The following is an 8,609-nucleotide window of genomic DNA, read 5'->3' as shown; positions in this document are numbered from 1 at the left end:
TTCTTCCTCTCTTATCTCTCTCTTTCACACTTTCCGTATTCTTTTACATTAAGCCTTTCAACCTCTCTCTCAACGTTCCTCCTTTTTCTCTTTTTAAAATATCTTGTAGGAAATTTTTTTTTTTTAAATCTATATTTTATGAGTTTTTTCATCAAAATCTTATTAGTTTCCTTATCAAGAATAATTCCTCACCCTCTCTCTCTCTCTCTCTCTCTCTCTCTCTCTCTCTCTCTCTCTCTCTCTCTCTCTCTCTCTCTCTCTCTCTCTCACTTTCGTTATGTCTTTTACAATAAGCCTTTCCTCCTCTCTCTCAACCGTTCATCTTTTTTCTCTTTTTTAAATATTTTTTAAGATTTTTTTTAAATGTTTATTTTAGGAGTTTGTTTTACCAAAATCTTATTAGTTTCCTTATCAATAATAATTCCTCATCCTCTCTCTCTCACCTTCTTCCTCTCTTATCTCTCTCTTTCACACTTTCCTTATTATTTTACAACAAGCCTTTCAACCTCTCTCTCAACGTTCCTCCTTTTTCTCTTTTTAAAATATCTTGTAGGAATTCTTTTTTTTAAATCTATATTTTATGAGCCTTTTTCATCAAAATCTTATTAGTTTCCTTATCAATAATAATCTCTCTCTCTCTCTCTCTCTCTCTCTCTCTCTCTCTCTCTCTCTCTCTCTCTCTCTCTCTCTCTCTCTCTCTCTCTCTCCTTATGTCTTTTACAATAAGCCTTTCGTGCTCTCTCTCAAACGTTCTTCCTTTTTTTCTTTGTAAAATATCTTTTAGGATTTATTTTTATAAAAAATTCTATATTTTAAGAGTTTTTTCTAGCAAAATCTTAATAGTTTCCTTATCAATAATAATTCCTCAATCTCCTCTCTTTCTCCATTCCTCCCATCTCACGTTCCTCTCTTTTCCTCCTTTTAAAATATCTTTTAGGATTTATTTAAAGTAAAAAATTCTATATTGTAGGAATTTCGTACCAATAAAAATTCATCCTCCTTCTCTCTTTTATTTTTATTTTTTTGTAATAATTCTCCTCTGCAAGACAAGCTAGATTTTTAGTAGAGTATAGATGCCTCCATTGGTTATTTCAATGGAGTCTTCATTAACAGCCATTCCCTTGCTCATCAAGCCGTCATCTAGAATGGAGCCATCTTTGCCACCATTGGTTATTTCAGTGGACTCCATTGGTTTGAGAAGGTTGGTTACATTTAACTGGGTCTTTCCTCTTAAATATTTCAATGCTTGCTATTGCATTCCCCTGAAACGGTGGATTTCAAGGGAAGCAACCACGACGAACAGTTTTTAAAAGCGATCATTTAAGCGGGAGTTTCGAAAATGAACTTTGTTTCTTGGAGTGGGCTTTTGCGAGTGCGAAATAGGTGATTCGAGTTTTAGAAGTAAGAATAACGAGGCGCTTCGGCTATGTAAGGAGCGGAAGAGATTTATCAAACAAGCAATCGATTCAAGGTACTCTCTTGCCGCTGCTCAACTCTGTTACGTTCAGTCTCTCCTAAACATTGGTATTGCTCTTTGACGATACGCAGAGGCTGAGGTATTGATGGAATCATCCCTCTCTACTTCTGCAACTGAACTTGATAAAACCCCTTCTTACTTCTCTTACCCATCTTCATCTCCGTCCCACATTGCTTTGTTGCCATCTCTTTGTATGGATTAATGATATTAGAAGAGGGTTGAAGATTAATGATTAACACATCCATATTTAATTGTATGGATTAATAGTCAATTAAAGTTTGTTTTAGTAAAACGGCATTGATCAATTCAATAATTGAGAAGGAGTTCCATTTAAAGGCAAATAGGAGATAGTGTTTGAGAGAGAGAGAGAGAGAGAGAGAGAGAGAGAGAGAGAGAGAGAGAGAGAGAGATTTCAAATATTGGCAATTGAGTCGTTTTAGAATAATTTTAAATTTCAAAGTTGCGTTACAGATGTAGGAGACTTACATACTATATTTTACTCTCTCTCTCTCTCTATTTCACTGGTTAAAATTTTCATTATGTAACTCTCTCTCTCTCTCTCTCTCTCATTGATTATTATTTTTCTTCATGTGAACATGGTATCTTGAGATTTTTTTTTTATCTTTTTATATTATTTTTGCCATTAAATCTTAAGATCTTATTACTCAAATCCTCTAACATGAATGCATCCCTCACATCCCCCTTCATTCTAACTTATGTTTCTTGTTATCTCTCTCTCTCTCAAAATGAAGACATAAACTTGGGGCTATACAACAGAGTTGTTAGGACAATTTTGGATCTATATCATGATGATACTTTATTTCTAAATATTCATATCATCTTGCCCTTGCTTGTAACAATGCTTATTTAATCTTTCAATGATCATCAATGCTCTCTCTCTCTCTCTCTCTCTCTCTCTCTCTCTCTCTCTCACACACACACACACACACACACACACACAACGTAAGACAACACATGTAATTTTGATTTTTTTTTAGTAATTTCTGTCCTCACGTGCATTTGCATGTATGTTTTTATTGGATATGGAGATTGAATCAACCATCTCGAGATAACGATTTGTTGCCATCCCTTTGTATTATTTATTGGTAGTTTATTATGAGAATATTCTACGTGTTATTTGATTCAATGTGTATGCAATGTTTAACATGTGTTTCTTTTACTTGAGTTAATTTCTTCCTATTGTTTTCTTCTGATGGTGCCTTTAGAATGTATAATGTTCCCAGAAATCCCAATTGTGCTAAGATTTTCAATGCACCCTCTATTGGGTGGTGGTGTTATCTATTCAAAGAAGGTGGAGTATCTTTGGCATGACAGCAATATGATATGGCAATCATTAAATATTTTCTTTGGCTCAGGAGATGTTAATCTACCATAGGATGCAATTCATGCTCCATTTTATGCTGTCACTTTCTTAGAAACATTTGAGCTTGATGCTTGGAATTTGGATGATTTGTTGATGGGTAATATTTTTTTGGTCATGCTATCCTATGTGTATCTTATGTTCTGTTTCAACTTGTTGATTTAATGTTTGTATTTTGCTTCTCAGATCACCAAATAATCATCTTAAGAGCTGTGAAGAGATTACATTGACAGGTTTTAGTCTTGGATTGGTACTTAAATTTTTTTATTTTTTTATTTTTTCTTTAATGTTCTATTTGAAAATATATTGGAATTGTACAATCTATGAGTGAATGTTTGGTTTTATCTTGTTTACAAATCAGATCCCTGCTGAATGAAATCCTTATATTACTTTCTTCATTAATGAGGTCTAAAGTCTTTAGCAAATTTTTTATGTCATGATACTTATAGTTTCTGATATTTTGAATGCCAAGTACTATTCAACATTTGACAGGGACTTTTTTGCTTTTTATAGGATATTAGAATGGATATACCTCCTCCTACAAAGATTCTAGAAATTAGTCCAATGGAAGAAGAGTATGTTTCTTCTATATCCTGTGTTTCTTCATCCTATGATTGCATTTTTGAATTTATAGGAATAAAAAATGCAAGACAGAAATAACATGATATCTTTTTTATGTAATGTCCCTCGTTCAGCTCCAACAAACAAAGGTGTGGGTGTTTCAAAACTTGGTCCAATAGATCAAACAGAAGCATCCAGTCATAGGGATGCTGAAGTGCCTACCTCCCAAGGCCTTCATAAAATTGAAGTTATTAGTGATGTTGTTCATAACTTTGGGCCAGAAGACTTTTCAGAGCTGCTAGACCTCAGTAGTGATACTTTTGAAGAAAACATACAATTAAACCAAAACATAAGTGGGAAAAAGACACTCTCTAGATGGTTGCGGACCTTGCGGTGTTGACTCCTCTGTTATGCCTTCTTCCATTTTTTTAGTAACCCTTTTATTGCAGCCTTTATTTTTTGGAAGTGTTTCTCTACAACTTTTATAATGCTTAGCAAGCTTTTTATTGCCTCTCTTGACTCCTTGTACACAATGTCTCAAGAAATTTTTTATTTTTCTAAGAGGTAAGGGGTTTGTGAGAAAAAAAAATTACACATTGGAATTGTAAATTTCTCAGTAATACGTGTTAAATTTGTTTTTATCAACTTATATCAAGTCTGAATATTAGATTGTTTTTAATTTCTGATTGTTTTTTATTTCTTCAGTGTTATAATGGGTGAAGAAAGAAGTTGACCCAATTCCATGGCAATTAGAGAGTCATGGCTATTGGATCGGACTTCCAAGGCTCCCTACCCTATTAATGGGACCTTCAAGCAATATCGCCTTGGTATGGATTCTGCTCCTCATAAATCTTTTTTGCGTTTATTAATTTTTATATTAATGGATATGACACATTGGCAGAAGGATAGATTTTCTTTACCCGTATCAATGTTTTGAATGCATTTATGGATGGTCTTAAAGTTGTTTTTAATGTAATATATACCATGTCTGAATCAAAACCTATGCATTGAAATTTTTTTTTTTTTCATAGTTCTTTTGTTCTTGGACTTCTTTTCGTTCCTATAGTTCCAATTTTCTTAGTTTACCTATATATTTAGAATAAATTTTTTAAAAAATATTGGAATTGTTGCAGGTCCTTATCATTGATTGAGAGTTCGAAGAGTTGATAGTTTCAATTGCAATAGAGCTTTTTCTTTTCATCTTATGCAGTGTAAGTGATATCATGTAGTTTACCAAAGTGCTTCCAAGGATTAACTCTTCCTTGAGTATCTAAATCTAAAATTGGTAAAAAATATGAATTATTTCTTTCAAATCCCTTTGTCATTATTGCGGATAGATAGAAATTTTTCTAATTCCCTTTCTCTCTCTCGCAGTTCTCTTCTTAGTTCACTTCACTACCACACTCCCTCGACTTGTCTTGGACCGAATCCAATCTCTAATATTTGAGAGCAACAATGTTGGCACAACTCTAGCACTGAGCAACAACGACTAAACCCACTCTTGAAACGATGATTGGAAGTCGGACTTCTCTGCAGCTTTGTCGACACTCTGAAAGATGTCGGCAATATGAAATATTTCTCTCAAATTCTTTGTCATTATCAATATTTAAGTTGAAGATACTATGAAATTTCTCAATTCGTAGGATAGGCTATTACTTTTTTTTTTTCTATGAATCTTTATTTTTTTTCTGCATTAAGCTCTCATGATCTTATCAACTATAAAGGCATTGAAGGTTACTTTATTTTTTTCTAATGATTTTTATGAAAATTTATTTAGCCGATTCAACCATATTTTGCCATCTTATCTGACTACTTATTTTGATATTTGTGCTCATTGCAGAAGTTCCTTGTAATGCTCTAATTAGCTATCACTTGTTTCAATGACAATTTAAGGAGAAGAAGGTACGGTGATATTGCTCAAGGTTTTCCTATAAAGTAGCCTAATTATCCGTTTGTGTTTTAAATTGTAGTAATTTTCTTGTGATTTCGGTTTTATAAATTATTCTATATACTTTGGGAAAAGGTTGGGTATGCCGCCGATATCAAATATGTTAACACCCATTGTGTCTATATCTCTCTTCTCTTTTTTCTGAAATGACCCTTATATCCTTCCTGAATTATACTTCATCATGTGATCCTATTGGTGCTATCCGCTAGCTTACTTGATATTGGCGGCATATCTATTCTTCTCCTATATACTTTATATTAAATAAAAAATTACAGAACAAATCATTTTGGTTTTAATTTGTAATATTGAAGAATGATGAATCAAATCATTTTCCTAACACTATTGGTTTTCATCTCGAAGCATTATTGTGCCACTCATAATGCCCTATAGACCTTTCAAGATACTTTTTCCCTCTGAGTTTGTCTAACATTGAAAATAAATAAACTTCAGTTCCAAGAACATTGCGTCAAACAAACAACGCATACTAAAGTAGAATGCCCTCCAAAGTCAGGATAACATTTTTAATATCCATGTATACATATTCACATATTCAGCTTATTTGTGATCCATGAAAATAATTTTGCTTTAACCAAAAAAAGGGAAGAAAAAAGAGAAGAAAAAAAGTGCATCATTGATAGATGATAACATTTGTTATATTATTTATTTTGAGCTGGACACCCTCTCTCTCTCTCTCTCTCTCTCTCTCTCTCTCTCTCTCTCTCTCTCTCTCTCTCTCAAACTCTATCTCTCTTTCAAATCCTCTCACCCTAGACATGTGGCCACACGTGTATTTGCACGTGTAATTTTTACTAGTATATATATATATACACACAAAGATGAATATTAATACATTAGAGGGTATTTGATTGAGTTAGAATATGAAACAGAAAAATAATGGTATAAAATTTAGGATTATGGAAGAGTGCATAATAGTGACTGAAGTACCATAGACATACATGGGTATACACGAAGATGAATGTTAATACATTAGAGGGTGTTTGATCGAATTAGAATATGAAATATTACGTATGAATTGAAGGAATTTACTATCTATACAATCGTCAGAATAATCACATCATCGTTTCATGCAATAGAGTGAGATAAGCAAACTAAACAAGTGTATCATGATTGGATCATTCAAATGAGTTTCCCAAATATAAAACATGATAGAGTAAACCAACACTTGGAAACAACTAGGATCTGCCAAATTATATTTCTAAAACAAAAACAGAACACACTGAGAAGCCTAGCTCTTACTCAGCTCTTGATCAGATCAATGAAAAACTTCTAGTAAAACATCTTCTACTTATCAATTCACCTGCAAATATACCTAGCTTCACTTTATTCTCTTGACTTTTCAAAACCTTGGTGTCCCAAGACCACATTCATACTTTTATCAATCAAGCAAAGATATTAGTACATTTGACACATTCCTCTCTCATTCTTCCAAATTTATTTTCTAGTGACATTCTCGGCTGCCAAGAACTGCAACTTCAATTTGCACAATCCGATTCCCAAGGTCAGCTGATCAGTTTCGAATTCTGTAGTTGCACAAGCAAAAATCATCTTATAAAACAGCAAACCCAAAGATCAAGTCTTACCAAAAAGGAAAAAAATCAAGACAAGATAGAACTTAATAAATAACAGTATGAGTTTGCATAACAGGAAATAGTAGATATATTATAAATATCTACTTCTCTGGTATAAGTAATTTGACATTTTTTATGCATAAAAGAATTACCTATTAAAGTGTAGAAAATCATACTTGATTGCTAGATGGCCCATATTCAATGATATCATGAGTAGATATAAGGAATAAGTACTCCTAATCCACTTGAAGACTATGGAAAACAACCCACAAAAGAGATAAAGAAGAGAGAGAGGAGGTCTTTGTTTTTATTATTATTCTTCTATTTATTAAATCTAAGTTTCTAAGATTTCGGTTTCATTAATGATATTTTCAACTAGTGAAAAATATACAAACAAAACATCAGTATGATATGATATGATATACTTGAAAATAGTACTAAATACACCAAATAAATGGCTTGGGCCTGGACCAAAATTCCCAGCCCAGCCCAAGCCTACCCAAACATGAGTTGTGCTGGCTGGGCCGCCCAATTCCACCCTACGTAAAACAGACCATGTCACTTCAAGTCTGCATTTACTTTAATGGATGAGGAAAAAAGTATAACCCACATATTGGATATTCAAGTGTAATTAATAAAAGGGTAATTTACAACGCCACCCCCTGGAGAATGCCAATATTAGAGGGACACCCCCTCTCTTTCACCAAATTGGACTCGGACCCCCTACCGTCAGTCAACGTTACATGATGCTTTGAAATGACGTTTTTGCCCTTATGAGTAAAAACTGATAAATTAGACATTTTTCATTATCCCAAAAATACCCCTCCTTACCCTTTTATCTATCCTTCTCTCCTTCTCTCTTTCTCTCCTTCTCTCCTCTTCTCCCTACCTGCTACCAACGGTTCAGACGAGTTCCAGCAGAGATAGAGAGGGCAGTCGCTGGAAAATACCTCTCCTTTTGTCGCCGGCGAGTAGTGCTTCCCATCCAGTTTCTGTCGCAGGCGAGAAGATATGTTTGTTTGTTTTTGTTTTTGTTTTTTTTTTTTCTCTTCTCTATTTTCCCCATTTTGATCTCTAGTTCTCTATTGGGATTTTGTGTGCTCAACGAGACGCCGAAGATAGACCCACGAACCTGCATATGCTCTGCCTAGAAACAACAGCAGAGAAGCAACAAGCACCTCTGAGAAGAAAAGTTTCAAGGCCCTTCCCAGTAAAGAGATTACTATTGTTCACTAATAAAAAAAAATTCCATTATTCTACTATCAGGTGCAGTAGAAAAACACTAATCATAACAAACAACATAACACAAAATTGTAAGTTTTGGACATGACTTACACAAGGTGTTTTGACCATTCATTAAGCTCAATGTGATAGGTAATTCCAGGTGAAAATGAGATATCACCCAATATATTACAATATGAATATATATCAAATTGAGTGAAAGCCCCTAACTAATTATGACTTGTGTTTGTATGTGTGTTGCAGTTCATTATGTTCAGGTTGACAAAAACTGAGACCAAGTTAAAATCAGGAAATCCCTCGGTACCCTATTGAATACAGTGTCAAACAGAAATGAAAATCAAGAAAAAGAAATCTGCCCACATGTCCATTCCACATCAAGAACAAAATCAAAAAAACTTGTCCAGCCTTGTC

The 8,609-nt window shown here is 33.7% G+C and overlaps 1 long non-coding RNA gene across 1 annotated transcript; it reads left to right on the top strand.

Annotated features, from left to right (window-relative positions):
• The first annotated feature begins 1,334 nt into the window (after positions 1–1,334).
• On the top strand, positions 1,335–4,212 carry LOC122061391. The gene is made up of 3 exons (XR_006134638.1): positions 1,335–1,471; positions 3,372–3,433; positions 4,125–4,212. It is a non-coding gene; the product is annotated as an uncharacterized LOC122061391 (long non-coding RNA).
• The last annotated feature ends 4,397 nt before the right edge of the window (positions 4,213–8,609 follow it).

Source organism: Macadamia integrifolia, chromosome 2 (assembly GCF_013358625.1).
Source record: "Macadamia integrifolia cultivar HAES 741 chromosome 2, SCU_Mint_v3, whole genome shotgun sequence".
Classification (NCBI taxonomy): Eukaryota; Viridiplantae; Streptophyta; class Magnoliopsida; order Proteales; family Proteaceae; genus Macadamia; species Macadamia integrifolia.
This window is presented reverse-complemented; position numbering and strand designations above follow the sequence as displayed.